General features: G+C 38.9%; 1 protein-coding gene across 4 annotated transcripts in view; it reads right to left on the bottom strand.

The window, feature by feature from the left end:
* Positions 1-16103, bottom strand: part of PLCB1 (phospholipase C beta 1) — a 661927-nt gene that overhangs the window by 18144 nt on the left and 627680 nt on the right. The gene's annotated exons all lie outside the window — the stretch shown is intronic.

The raw sequence follows: 16103 nt of genomic DNA, 5'->3' as shown, positions 1-16103 counted from the left end.
TTCATTCCTGTTACTCTGTTATGGTCATGAGAACTTGGTCTAGTCTGGTAGAGAATGTGCACATGGAACATAACTCAATCACCCCAGTCATCCCAGTCACACGGCCTGAATCATCCAAGATCAACCAGCAGGTGGCTGGTACATTGATATGGAAACAAGTGCAGCTGAGATCAGTAGAGTCACCTCCCTAACCTCTACCTAACCATAAAGTTATGCCCAGGCCCAGCTAAGATCAGCTCTACTCAGTCCAGATTAGCTGAACCCTGCAAGTTCATGAACTACATAAATGTTTATAATTGCATGCCAGTGAAGTTTTGTGTTTTTAGGCAGTGTTATTGTAGCATTTCCCCCAGGACCACCACAATTTCTCTCAAAATTGTGCATGAAATTCTGGGACCTTGACGTGGGATGAATTGTTTGTCATGTCCCAGGAGCCATACTCTTGCTGCTTGGTATACGTACCACCACCATTCAGCGTCTGAAAGCAAATTATACTAATGGGAGACAATAATTTTGCTAATTGGCAAGCCACTTTGTCTCAGTGAATGTATGTGTTCCAGGCCTTGAAATTTTTGTGTCTGTATTGGCGTACTCTCCCTTTATAGGTGTCTACTATTAAGGCCTAGGAGTTTTCCATTTTTAGTTAAGCGCTTTCTGTAGGATGACTCAGCTGAGGTCTATCAGAGCTGGGAATAAAAACAAATGTGAGTAAGGAAAGAAATTTTTATTTTACCAAAATGGGTAATCATAGGCCAGTGACACCTTGTCAAACTGAAAGTTACCACTGTACTTAAAATACCAAAAGATGGTTTAAATCTCGGAAGACCTATGTTCTGGGCCAAAGAAGTTAAGAGACTTATTTTATAACTTTGAGGGAATGCACATTTAGCACATTATTAACTGTCATTCCTTAAATAAGGAAACTGAAGCCTACCCCTCAAGCATTCTAGTGCAGAATCAAGATCTGAACACCAAACTCTCGCCACCTAATCCAGGGCTCCATCTCCCCATTCTAAGCCCACTTCCACTCTGTAAAAACAGAATTTGTGATGATGTCAGTAACCTACTCTGCTGTATGTTGAAAGTAGAATCACAAATAACACCAATGTATTTTCCTGGCATGTCTAGGATTTTAGAGTTGCTTTCACAAAATAAATGGAAAGTGTCTCTTACTGAAAAGCGATGATGAGGAAGGGTTCCATGGCATAGGGTCTTACTGACATGCTGCCCTTTTAGTAACAGGATACAGGCTCATGGAAACGATCAGGACTCTCACCGAGCTGCAATTAGCCTGGTCTATTTGTAAGCCTTCACCGGGTTTTTCTATTTGCATCTGTCATGCTTAGAAGACACTGGCTTTTCACCCCTCATTACGTGATCCTTCAGCTTAGGATCTGTTTATTTGGTCAGCTGGCTGTTTTCCTGTTTGCCATTAAGTGCCGTCTAATTTAATCAGGTTATTTCTGTAAAGAACCATATACTACAAGAAGGAAGAAACAAATGAAAAATTGGAAGAAGAAAAACATCCTAGTTTACAAGAAAAAAAGAAAAATCTCTTGGGGTAGGACCAGTCTAGTAAATATGAAAAAAAGAAAAATCTCTTGGGGTAGAACCGAGCTAGTAAATAGTGCTAGTAAATTGCAATGAAATATAGAACAATAAAAGTATTGATGATTTAATTATAATTTACTGAGTGCCTATTATGTGGCAGGCACTGTTCTTAGGACTTTTCTCTTTTTTTAAGATTTTATTTATTTATTTACTTGACAGAGAGAGAGAGAGAGCACAAGTAGAGGGAGGAGCAGAAGGAGAGGGAGACGCAGGATCCCCACTGAGCAGTGAGCTCATGTGGGGCTCACTCCCAGGACCCTGGGATCACGACCTGAGTTGAAGGCAGATGCTTAACCGACTGAGCCACCCAGATGCCCCAGGACTTTTCATGTATTAACTAGTTTAATACATGTTCATTAATTTCAGAATCTCCAAAGTCACCTATCTGTGGAGCCCAAGAAACAACATAAATCTGTGAATTAGATTTGGTATAAGGCAGGAGAGGCACCAAGACCTGTGGCCAACTGAAATAGTATTTCATGGTTAAACACTCAAATTTAAAAATGTATCCATGTGCCAAGAGTCAAGTAAAAGCTCAGGTCACCAGTTTGTGGCTCCCGAGCAGCCGCACTGTAAGGAGCAAGGGCATGACAGCAAAGGATGATCTATGCCCGTTGGTAAGAGGCTAAGAAAGACCACACCAGGAGAATCCTATTCTCTCTACCACATAAACCTTAGAAGAATCAATAAAAAGCCTCAAGTCCATTGCAATAAAAGGCCGTCAAAGGCTAATTATTTTTAGATGAAGTGTGTATTTCTTTTCAATCAAGTGGAATGCCACCAGCAGGGAAGAATTGAATTTACATTATGAATTCAGTTCCTATCCTGAGTCACACTAGAAACAAATGTCTGTAGTGCAGATGGTGCACACAAGCATCTCAGATAAGGGGCAGTTCCAGCAAGACATTTTCTGGGGGAGGTCTTGGGCTGGGATCATTTGAGACATTCCAGAAGTGGTCGCTGACACCTTATTCTCATGGAGGGTCCTGCCCCCGTTGGGTCCTCCTCTGGATCAGAGTCTCCCCAGCTGCACATACCTTTGTCTTCACTCCTTATAAGACTTACCAAGCATCAGTAATTATCCATCCTGAGCCCTAGCTGAAAACGCTCTCTCTCAACATAAAGCCTGTGCATTTAAAAAAACAAGAGACGGGCTGTGTCAAATGTCCTGGAATGAACTCAGCCATGTCCCTGGAGAACGCCTTCTCTCAATCACCTAAAATTAGTTTTGGTTTTTCTTTTTCTTTCTATAAATGTGTATTTCAAGAGTGGTTAGCAGTCCTAGGGTTTTATCAGGGTAATTGATTTTGATTCTTAGGGAGTGAGTATTTCCTAATTATATAGCCACTCCTTCTAAATATAATATTTATGTTTTCTGGTTAAATCACTGTGGTTTTAGGTTGGCTGTTTCCAACTCGATCTGAGAATAAACTAGACATTTGTCCTCCTGGCCTCAGGGGTTTTGAGAAGTCTGATTGTCATTCCTGAATTCTCCACCCAAGGTGAAGTTGGAAACTATGATGGAAGTTCAGAGAACAAAGGGACACAGGGCTAGGTAAAAGGGTAACTGAGCGGCTGGGGCTGCAGGAACGTGGTGACCACAGAGGGTGTTCCTCGGCTACCAAGAGCAGCCTCCCAATCTCGCCAACTAGATTGCTGCCACGTGTATGCCAGAGGTTGCTGCATCTGATTTTTCAAAAGAAGCCAGCAATCTGGATTTTCATGTTAAGTCTTCTGGTTTGTCAGTGTTGGCACCTAAGTTAGAAATGTATAAAACACTGTGTAGGTCTGGGGTGTTTGGCGAGCTCAGTCAGGGGGGCCTGCGACTCTTGATCTTGGGCTCACGGCTTCAAGCCCCATGTTGGGTGAAGAGATTACTAAAAAAATAAATAAATAAACTCTAAAAAAATACACCGTGCAGGTCAATTTACAACCTCTGAAATACCTGGGCAATGTATTCCATGGGTTTGTCTTTGGACTTGATCTAAAAGTCTGCTGAGGCCTCTCCACTCTGGGATTGGCCTCCATCGTCTTCGCTGAATAAATGGATACATAACTACATGGCGCTAGTGTCCTGAATCTCTGAGAAGGCACCAATCACTGGGAAAGCGAAGACACTTCGCTTAGCTTCTGACCCCAGCAGCTCTTCTGGAAGGTGTTTGCTAAATAATTTGGGATGTCTCCCTATTCTCCCATTTCCTCATTTGCCAACCTATGGTGATGGGTCTGTGCTAAATGCATAGGGTTTGGAATGGGAAATCTGATAAACCTAACGGCAAGGTGTTTTTATTGAAATGTCTTTTTTAAATCTTCTAGTCTAGATCCTTCTGCTGATAGATCCCTTTTTTCAAGAGGTCTGCAGAGGTGATTTGGAACACAAAGTGGTTACTCCATTGACTTTATCTTTGGGGTCTTATGTGAGTGGCAGTCAGCTTAGAGTAATTCTAGGTTTAGCAGATTTGAATTCCATTATCTTGGTCTACAGTGCAGAAAATGACTACTTATTCCCCCAATACATTCCTCCTCCCATGGCGTCTGCTGTGCCTGCACGGCACTGCCTAGGCAGAGACAATGTTTACAAGCCCTTCTCACTATCTTTGCACCCAGGGGTGGCCGTTTGACCAGTTCTTGCCTCTAGAGGTCAAGGCAGGACTTTTTAGAGGCATGCGAGGTATCTCCACTGTTTCTTCCCTTTTCCAGCAAGGCCCTAGAGGATGGTGGAGTCACTTTACGAAAAGAAACTGGTCCTCTGAATAGCATGTGGGACCATGTTATCCACCAAGCGGAAACACCCACACTAGACTTTGTTACATGGAAAAAAAATAACATTCTATTGTGTGAAGCAAGTGACATTTTGGTACTATTTGTCACAGCAGTTAGTGTTATGCTAACCAATACATCCTTACATAAATTATTTATGTTGCACGATTTACATTAAGTTTAGGGGAATGCTGAACACACTTGTAGATATTATAAGTGTTTCTCTTATTTATGAATCATCTTTATTAGCCAATTTTTATACCATAAAGATGGCTTCTTATGCTTGGGGGCTTATTTGATTATTACGAATTTAAAGTAGCATTAGAGAATAATCCTAAAAATAAATCTTGAGTACTTTATAGTTCTAAGAGAGAAAGAGCTAGTGTTATGAAACCCAGGGGCATTATTACTTTCCATCACTCTCGATCTATTTCTCTTCTACAAGGAAAATGCAGGCATGAAAAAAATCTCCCTTTTCTTCTCTTGTTATCACTGGCTTAAACGTGTCTATAGAGCCTATAGTGTATGGCTATAATGAAGTTACTCTTGTAAAGGGCAGCAGGGGGTGACTTCGATTAAGTACTATTGCAAATCAATAAGAAAATATGATTCCTTTTTCTTCTGCTTAGACAACAAGGCAGAGCTTGTTAGCTAAATCTTACTTTCTGCTTCCACCTTTCTGTCAACTAACAATTTCCCAGCACACAGAACCTTGAGGCTGCTTCCAAAAACTTGGGTGATTTCTTCAGATTATCCAATATAGAGGGCTAAAAGCCCTTCTGACAGATCATAGGCATCCTTACTTACACAGGAATAAATGTCTTCAAGGAAAGTTACTGGTAACAGAAAGTCTAGTAAGTTCTACCACGTCTGTTCTGGTTCTTGGTTGACCTTGCCAGCCAGAGAGCCACCATAATCCCAAATCATGGAATACAACCCGACACTTGCAGTACAGGACTGGGTGGCAAAGGCCACTGATTCATGGCTCAACCTCTACATTTACTCATTTTTTGGCCTTTACTCTCCCAGATGTTCATTGATTTATTCACTCATTTATCTAAAATGTAGTGAATACCCTTCCATGTACCTGGCACTGTGACTAATGCTAAGCATAGAGTTATGAATGAGACATAGCTCTAGTTTCAAGAAGTCCCCAGACCAGTGGGAGGATATGCAGCATAAAACAATGATGTGATATGCTGAGATAAGTACCAAGATAAAGTTATAAGCAACATGCAGTAATACCACAAAAGAGTTTCCCTGTCCTTCGTGTGACAGAGTAGGAAGTACCTAAGACTGTAAGTCCCAGACATCACTAAACTCCAGTCCTTTTGCACACTTGTCCAGGTGACTGCCACCAAATTTTATCAAGGGCCCATCTGTGTCATTTTCCCCTTACTCTCTGTGGCACATCCAATTACATTACAAAATAATTTTAAAAGAAAAAATAAAAGAATTCTGAATTATGTTTTAAAGACATGGTCATTTTGTTTAATTGCATGCCAAGTAGAATAAAACACCTAAAATTTGAAAATATCCCATGATGCAGCAGACATCCGTGACCTAGGAATAGTGGAAAACATGATTACACACATAAGTTTTGATAGTGCAATCCAAAATCCCACTCAGAAAACCTATCAATCTAATCCTTACCTATGAATCCTAATTATGAATCACCATCTTTCAATATATGTCAATCAAAAAGATATGATAGAATTTTCAGCCATCGGTAAAAGATTCCAGATTTCACTCCTAAGTTGTCTGACTTTTTCAGGGATGGAAAAAAACTTCCTCTGCTTAGCTCTTTCAGTTAGAATTAGATTGAAAATGTATTTCAATATTTCAACATTTTTTATCTAAAGAATATAACATACTTCTATTGGTAATGATGATAAACACAGACATGATTAGGACAGGGGCAAGCAAAGTGTGTGAGGTTACACAGGACAGCAGCATCACCTGGGATCTTGTTAGAAATGTAAGTTCTCAGGCCCACACCAAATGTTCTGAATTTAGAAACTTTGGGTGTGAGGACTCAGTCATCTGTCAATATCATTCATGGCTGATTCTGATGAATCCCAAAGTTTGAGAACCACTGATTTAGAACATAAGGAAGTTGCAGGTGATTCCTTTATACATGGATTGTTGAGAATCATTCATATATTTAATTATGAAGTTTTGCCTAGACAGTATTGTCAGATTTAGGAAATATTTTGTAAGCCTAAACACATTTGACTATTATCAAGGTACACATATCAGACACAAGGTATTGGATTCAATGCCATCAAAAGTTGAATTACTAAGGCTGTAATGATATAATCCTGGGGGGCTTTTCACTCAATTCTGAGGCTAACTATAGCAGTGAATATCATTGCTCAGCACAGAACTCTGCAGAATAGCCACTGCAATGCAGACTGCCCTATTTCCAACTGTCTGCTCTCTCTAGTGGAGAGCAGAGCTGGCTAGAAGTGTCACCCAGGAGTTAGCATATGTATACCCCAAGCTCCCTAACCCTTGGATGGAATAACTCTAAGGTGCATGTTCTAAATAGTCCTCCAGAGTTCCCTATTAGGACTGAGCACCCGTTGCCCACAGTTGTAACTTACTTGATAACAAACACACATTTTATTTGCTGCCCTTGCTTTCCTACTTCACTTTCTTACCCCCTACCAATTTCCTGGGATAACTTCTCAGGTAATCATTTTTATTTGATATTTATTCATTTATTTAGTTAGTTAGTTGAATTCCAGTATAGTTAACATACAGTGTTATATTAATTTCAGATGTACCAGACCCCGAGACAGGGATGTGAGTACAAGGAGTGTTTCTGAGAAGTGATCCCAAATGAGATATATTTCTCACTTCTTAGAAACACTCCTTGTACTCACATCCCTGTCTCAAGGGTCTGCTTCTGGGGGAACCCAAACTAAGTCATTAACTTAGTTTGAGTTTATTAGCTGACATATTTTAGGTGAGTGCAAACTGCAGGGATGTCGGATGGATGTGACCCAGTGTCTGATGCATGTGGATATTGCTTGACTTGCTTATAAACTACTTGAGCTGAAGATCTATCATAAATCATCCAATGCTTATATTTAAATTGAAAAATACACATTCCTTTCTAAATCTACATAGAGCTACCTGGCCTTAAAGCAGATTAAATTCAAGCAACAAACCAAGTAAATTTGAATTTGGCTATCCTTTGGCCCAGACTGTATAGACCTTCATTTCAGTCGTCATATATAATATAACAGGAGTTCAAACTGCTATGAAATTATTTCTGTGAGAAGAGAAATTGATGTACCGGAGAAAAGAAAGGCTGAAATGTGCCCAGCATAATGATGATGCACATTTATTTCCCTCTTCATCCAGCAGCATATGGAATAGAGGGATAAACTCAAATGCCAATTGGTTCTGCTGTTTTTGTTACATAACGTTTCAAGCGAAAGAAAGGCTGTCAAGAAAAATTGTGCTGAACACTGAGATGAATAAATAATGTGTGGTATAGTAAGCATATTCAAAAAAAGTTTATCCCATCAGAAGAAGACCCAATGTATTCCACAAAAGGAAATCTGTCATTCAATGCTTTTCAAATAACTAAAAAGTTAATTGGCATTCCTTCTCTTTAGCGTGCCTTTTAATAAAATGCTCTGTCTCAAAGAAAATGACCCATCTCAACAATTAATGACTTTTCTGTCATTTATGTCTCAGAGTAAGTGCTTGATTCTTTACTACAGTTCCTGTGCCTTGATCAAATGTCATTAATACAAATACACAAATTAAACTTGTTTGCTTTATACAAGCATGTTTACATTTCATACTTGAGAGCCAAGTGCAATCAATATTTTCAAGTAGAAATGTCATTGCTTCAGACATGAAACCTGATTTAAAATATAGTCTTTTGGATTAAAATATAGTCAGAGGGGCGCCTGGGTGGCACAGCGGTTAAGCGCCTGCCTTCGGCTCAGGGCGTGATCCCGGCGTTCTGGGATCGAGCCCCACATCAGGCTCCTCCGCTATGAGCCTGCTTCTTCCTCTCCCACTCCCCCTGCTTGTGTTCCCTCTCTCGCTGGCTGTCTCTATCTCTGTCAAATAAATAAATAAAATCTTTAAAAAAAAAAAATAAAAAATAAAAAATAAAATATAGTCAGAAAGAGAACTCTCAATTTGGCTTTCTTTTCCCTTTACTCATCCACAAAGTTTTGTTCACCTTCTCCTATTCCCCTAAAATATTTATTTTTATGTCTAATATTTATTTAATAAATCAGTAGCCAACTTGGAAACCATGTAACAGAATACAATTACAAATTTGTCTGTCGAGTCAAACATGGACCCCATGATGGTATGGACTCTTTCAAGAAAGTTAGGTCTACTATGAAGTCAAAATGTATTGAAAGTCAAGCAACTGGTTGGAATTACTTAGTTTCTAATTGAACTTGGAAACTTATTGATGGTTACCCTATCAGAATATGAACTCTTCCTGTGAGTTCTCTTAAGACATCAGGAAAATCATGTTCAAGAAACACAGGTGAAGGCACTCATAATAAGCCAATTTCTTGAAGAGAATAAGCCTTAAGATAGATAATGCTAAGTGAAATAAGTCAAGCAGAGAAAGACAACTATCATATGATTTCTCTCATCTATGGAACATAAGAACTAGAATGATCAGTAGGGGAAGAAAGGGATAAAGAAAGGGGGGGTAATCAGAAGGGGGAATGAAACATGAGAGACTATGGACTATGAGAAACAAACTGAGGACTACAGAGGGGAGGGGGGGTGGGGGAATGGGATAGGCCGGTGATGGGTAATAAGGAGGGCACATATTGCATGGTGCACTGGGTGTTATACACAACTAATGAATCATTGAGCCTTACATCGAAAACCGGGGATGTACTGTATGGTGACTAACATAATATAATAAAAAATCATTATAAAAAAAAAAAAAGATACTTTTCCTGATTCACCCAGCTTGGGTCCCTGTGGAGGTATGTAGATTACTTCAACTAATCACTGAATTGAGGAATTAATATTTATTGAGCACCTACTAATGTACATAATTGGCTCTAGGGAGTTGCTTGGGGAATCTTGAATAGTATATAAGTTGTTTTAAGGGTTAGAACCTTAAAACGTATATAACTGGTGAGCCAAGGCAAAATTCTATAATGATATGAGCTAGTTATGCAAGATGAATTGCCAGATCAGTGAGTATTATTGATTTGGGAATTGTGAATCACTGTAGAGAGGCTTGACTCTGAGTTATTCCATGAAATCAGAGTCTGCAGTTACCACACATAAAAACAAACCAATAGCCAATGCTTTAAGCACAAGGGTTTTCTTCCACTCGGCCTTTAGTAACTATTCTGTAATGACTATGGCTATGAATATTTATCGAACATTTATTATATGCTGGGTACTAGGTTAAGCAACTGGCATGGGTTATCTCTATGGATTGCCTCTTTGATCTCCCATTATTCTAGGCAGTAAATACTATTATTATTTAATGGCTAAGTGACACAGCTAGTCACACAGCTGGTAAATAATGAAGTTGGAATTCAAACTCAGTTATTCTTAAACGACAGTCTCCAATTATGTATAATGACCTCCTCTCCTACCAAGCACTAGCAAGAAGCCTACATATTTGTATTCCCTCAATGATTTGCTAGAATAAAAACTGGTGGGAGCTTTTTTGTAGAATACAGGAGGAACAAGGCAAAATTGATATACATTATCGTGGTAGGTAGACAGGAGAACAGGATGTTATGGGTTTTTTTTTCTTTCTTCTCCTATTCCCACGGTGTTATCCTGGTCTTATCACATTCAAGTAGATATTTATTCAGTTGAATAATCCATAACCTTTGCAAGAAAATATTTTACTTGGTCTAATAGACTTTAACTTGAGTCTACACTGGAAAAAAGACCTCAACAAGAAACAAGAAAGTTTTTTGAATTAACAGAAGACTGAGGTAAAAAATTCAAAATGTTTTCAAAAGATAGCTAAGAGGCCATCTCTAGAAGAAAAAATTCTCCAACTCAGCTGTGTGGGATACAATCACTTTACAAAGCCTTGATACTCAAAGTGTGGTCCTAGGACCGGCCATATTGCCTCCCACTCATCACAGACCCACTGAATGAGAATTTGCATTTTTAACAAGATCTCCAGGTAATTTGTATGTATATTAAAGTTTGAGAATCATGGGGTTAGAGATATTTATTATGATTTTCATAATGTGGATAGAAAGCTGAACAAATATAGGCTGGGCTATTTTAAAATATTTTCTATGTGTCAACAGATGATATTGACCAAAAAAAGTTCCAGATTTGGTGCTTCTTTAAGATGAATTAAAATTATTGAGCCAATCAGGAATGAGCTCACTCTTCCTAACTGCTGGCCTTAGAAGTGCACAAGCCAGTGAGGAATAGGGAGGGGCAACTTACCAGATACAGGTTGTGTTATGGAGTTACAGTAATCAAGAGATTGTTGCAGACACAAGGATAGACAAGTTCACCAATGGAATAGAACAGGTAGCCCAGAAATTAACCCCTGTATGTATGGAACTTTGATATATAAACATGGTGGCATGGCAGACCAATGGGGAAAAAAGACATTATTTAATAGATAAAGTTTTAAAAGATGGCCGTCTATTAAAATAAATACGAAAGTAGATCCTCACCACACACTATGCACAAAGATAAAATTCTGATAGAGATTTAAAAGCCAAAACTAAAACTTTAAAACTTTTAGAAGAAGTATAAATAAATATATTTCAGACCTTGGAGTTGCTTAAACAAGCCTCAACAGCTAACATTAAACATTAAAGCAAAAATTAAATGCTTAAAACTAAGAAATTTGTTAATCCAATGACACCTTGAATAAAGTGAGAAACAAGTTATGAACTGACAAAGATGTTCACAACACATGCATCTGACAAAAGCATAGTATTGAGAATATATAAAAAGTTGCTATAAAGCAATGAGAGAAATGACCCAGCTTAAAAAATAAGCAAAAGATACAAATAGGTATTTTACACTTAAGAAACACATATGGCTAAAACCAAAGCTACAAAAAAAAACAAACAAGAAAGAAAGGATGATCATTTTCTTCTTTCTCTTCATCAGAGAAAGGCAAAACGGGCCTCCATGCCATACCATCTTCTACCTATCTTACTGGGAAATAGTAAGAAGACTGACTTAAATATCAACTGTTGGCAAGTGTCTGGATCAACAGGGTCTCTCATATACTACCGGAAGAAGTGTAAAGTGGTACAATTACTTTGGAAGACAATTTTGTATCATTTTGTAAAGCTGAAAATTCATAATCCCTATGACATGGCAATTTCACACTTTGGTAAACAGCCAAGAAAAACTCTTGAACAGAGTTTGTGTACTAGGGGATGTGTGGAGGAATGTTCATAGCAGATCTGCTTATAACTGTGATAGCCTGGAAATTCCTAAAATGCCCATCAACCGGAGAGAGGATACACAAACTGTAATATATTCATGGAATAGAGTGTTAGAAGTCAGAGCAAACTGGGGCCACATCCAGCAACATAGATAAATAGTATAGCATATAATTAATTTTATTTTAAAAAACGTATTAGTATATCCATAGAGAAAAGTGCATATATTATAAATGTAGTAGGTCGATTTTTAAAAAGACTACATTACTTGTGCCTTTTTTGTGTGTGAATATAATATGGCAAAAGTGACACTGCCCCATTTCTCAAAATGCCTCCTGTGTTTCCACTCTTGCTTTTTGAACCCTACTACCAGCATGTGAACAAGCCTGGGCTCTCCTACTGGCAGATGAGAGACCATTTGGAAAGATCCTGTTGTTCTAGCTGAGGCCATCTTAGACCAGCCTAAAACCAGCTGACCCCCAAACTTGAAAGACGGTCCAGCCAAGATCAGCAGAGTGGTGTACCTGGCTCTTAGCTAACACATGAGTGAGCCCAAACAAGAACAGAAGAATGTCCCAGCTTACTGACTTGTGACGAATATTAAATACTTACTGTTTTAGGTCACTGAGTTTTGGAAATGGTATCAAGAATAGCTGGTACAATAAATGTATCGATTTGTGGGGTGTTTTTTTTTTTTCACAAAGTGACCACATCCATTTAACCAGCACCCAGATCAGGAAAGAGGATATTACCGACACTCCGGAAGTTTCCTTCTTATCACCTTCCAATCACTAGCCGTCCTGTCCCCCACCCAAGGTAGCTATCCTTTTAACTTCATATACATGTAATAAACTGCATATACTTTTTTTGTGTCTGGCTCCTTTCACATAATATTTTGTTTGTGAAAATCATCCATGATGTCGTACGCCACTGTGGACTGTCCATTTTCATTGCTGTCCAGTATTACATTGTGTGAATATGTTACATTGTATTTACTGATGTAACACTTGATGGACATTTTAGCCAGTTTCACTTTGGGACTATTATAAACAGTGCAGCTATAAATGTTCTAGTACATATCTTTTGGTGAATATATGTGCACTTTCTGTTGGGTCTATCAATATATTTTTAAGTGAATACATAGGTCTCAAAAGATTATATATGGTATTAATACTTAATTATGATACATTTACATATATATATATTTTAAAATTTTTATTTATTTATTCGACAGAGATAGAGACAGCCAGCGAGAGAGGGAACACAAGCAGGGGGAGTGGGAGAGGAAGAAGCAGGCTCATAGCAGAAGAGCCTGATGTGGGGCTCGATCCCATAACGCCGGGATCACGCCCTGAGCCGAAGGCAGCTGCTTAACCGCTGTGCCACCCAGGCGCCCCTACATTTACATATATTATGATACTTTTAACTTCATATGATGCTATTTTATGAAGTTAAAAACAACTAAAACCAAAAAATAAAATACCACAGCAATGTCAATAAAATGTCATAGGAATACACATGCAGATGATGTATATACATGTGTATATATGTATGTGCATATATGAATATATCTATAATGTACATGGATGCATATACCTATGCAAATATAAAAGTACAACAATTATACATACAAGATTGAGATTTACCTTGGAGGATAAGAGGGTGGGGAGAGAGAGGCTGGGGTACCAGAGCAGGGAGAAGCCAGTGTTCTAGTTTTTGTGTTGTATAATTATTGCAGTGGTATTAATTATAAATAGACGAATATGGTCTTGCATGGACCCAGGAGAGGGGTGTATCATGAACTAAGGATTTTTATTTATTCAATTCCGTACACCTGATGTCTACTTAAATGAAACACGTGTAGGGCTACCAAAATAAAGTAGGTGGTTAGCACTGAGGGTCCCCAAAAGTCACCAATCCATGTGGTAATTTTATATTTGAAAAGACTGAAGACCATAAGACGTAAGTGACTTGGCCAAATTCATTCAGATATTTTCATGACATGAACCCAGTGTGAAAAAGTGCATTTTAAAAGTAGGGGTTTTTCTCCTCTATGCTTTATGCTTGGTGTGAATTCTGTTTCCTTACAAATGCCTAGTTCTGATGTCGAAAACATTGCCAGCATAGTCTCCAATCATACATTTCTCACTTGCTTCTTAAAATAAGATGTTCTTCTTTCCCCCACTTGAAGAGTATTCCTTCTTTGGTGATGTTCTGAACCTTCCTATTAAACTTGCTAGAATGCAGAATGGGGAAATCAGAAAGGTGGGCTGTTTAGTTTTGTCCCGTTTTGCCAGAAATGTCATTAACTGCAACACATTTCTTGTATTTCTTAGAAGTTGGAGGGAGTCCTGGGTCAGGAAGAGCTGGTGATTTGGAATAAGTTCTGCTGCAGCTGGGTTAACTTGGCCTTTAGAGACTTCCCTCCCAAGTCTAAATCAAGAGAGGGATTTGGCCACAGAATTACAATAGAAATACTAACATCATTTTCCTATTTCTTATTGCTTACCTAAGAGCACAACTTGAACTATATTCTGGCCTTCGTTACTCTTATGAAAATTCCTAGAGACAATACTCTAGAATTCATGGGGGTGGGGAGGACATGAACCCTACCTCACCCCCATTTCTGAAATGTCTCAATCTTTCTCCCTTCCAATCACATGCTCAAGAATGTCAGGAGGGAAAGATTTCCAGATCAATTCTACATTTTGGTCACATCCCCTTGTTAATCAGATGTTTTTGCTACTTTCACAACAAAAAGAAATTCTAAATTCACTGTGCACACATCATTTAAAATTTTCCCTCTCCTTGTTATGTTATTTAAACTTTTCCTACATATCAATTAGTTTGAAATAATAAGTCTTTAGGCTATCCATTAATTGCTGCGCTGTAGACATGATCTGTATTTAAAATTACACAAGGAAAATTAAGCTGCAGCGGGAAGGAGCCTTGGCTAACACTGAAGGCTTCTTAGCCCTTCAGAGAAGCAAAAGGAGATAATGGGGACAGGGAATACACAGGAGGCTCCTCTCTGAGTTTGTCATTTGCCAGCGTGGGATGTGAAAACAGACTGCTCCAGCTGTAGGCTCTTCTTCCCTTGCTTTTCAGTTTTCATTTTGAATTCTTACTGTATTTGGTCATGCCCAGGCAGAAGAAAACGGTTGTCAGCCAAATGTCCTTTTCTAGTAGAAATTTATTATAAATAGTCTGAAGGCAACTGGCTTCATAATGAATTTCCCTACCCTGCCTCTCCCCTTCCGTCCTCCCCCCGCCCCGCCCCCGCAAAAGCAACACATCTCAGTCTGTAATCTTGGGTAAGTCTGTGGGAGGTGAAAGGGGGTGGATGGAGGGAGAGGAGAGAGAGGAGAGGTGTCACAGCTGGCAGCCTTACCCACCAGTGTCTTGACTTTAGTCAACGCTGTGGTTTTAGTGGAAGAAATATTGCTTGTAAGGCAGAAGCAGTGGCAGGATTCCCTGTTGCTTGCCCAGAACCCCTGGGGTTTTGAGGGTTCGTAAGCTTCCCTCCCTCCCTAATCAAGGCTCTAGGCTGTGCTGAAAACATTCTCTGTGATCTGTCTGACCCAGTCCCGCCTTGCTAAGTGGTGGTTTCAACAAGTGAGGACCTGGAATTGATTTTTAAGAACTGGAAGGAGAAAGGAAAGATGGAAAGAAAGAAAGTGACTCATGGGTGACATTTTTCATACCCTCCCAGAACAGTTTAAGTTTATGGGTGTTTATTTTGCCTTCCTGTGCTCTTTCCCTTTTCTCTCTGGCTTCTTGTTTTTGCCTAGCCATGATTAATCATCTTGACTCCAGGTCTGGCAAAGCCAAGCATCGTGGGGTCGTTCTTGCCCTCTAGTGGTGAAATGCTACATTAAAGTACTAGAAACGCTGATAAGTCAACGTTTAGAGCTTGGGGAAAGCATTTTCTTTGTAGAACGCTTTGGCCAGAGCCCACTAGATCATATAAAATGTTTCAGCACAGGAGCTTGTCAAAGGGGCAGAGAGCATCCCATTCTGGGTGTCATCATTTAGGAAATTCATACAGAAGAAGATCTTTCTAGGGAAATGCTTTCTTTTTCTTGCTTGTATTGAATTTATATTTCAGAGGTAGTTATTCTTAAGTCTTTACCTTTTTCTCCACAGTACAGGCATTCATAACATCACTACTTATAATAGTCATAACCTGGAAACAATCCAGGTGTCTACCAACCATGGAACGGATAAATAAATTGTAATGTATTCAAATATTGTAGAACAATGAAAAAAAAAAAAACAACTATGGCTACATACAACAAAAAAATGAAGCCAGATGCAGAAGACTACAGACTGTAT

This window comes from Ursus arctos, unplaced genomic scaffold (genome assembly GCF_023065955.2).
Source record: "Ursus arctos isolate Adak ecotype North America unplaced genomic scaffold, UrsArc2.0 scaffold_16, whole genome shotgun sequence".
Classification (NCBI taxonomy): Eukaryota; Metazoa; Chordata; class Mammalia; order Carnivora; family Ursidae; genus Ursus; species Ursus arctos.
Note: the sequence above shows the minus strand (reverse complement) of the source record. Positions and strands in the feature narration are given on the sequence as shown.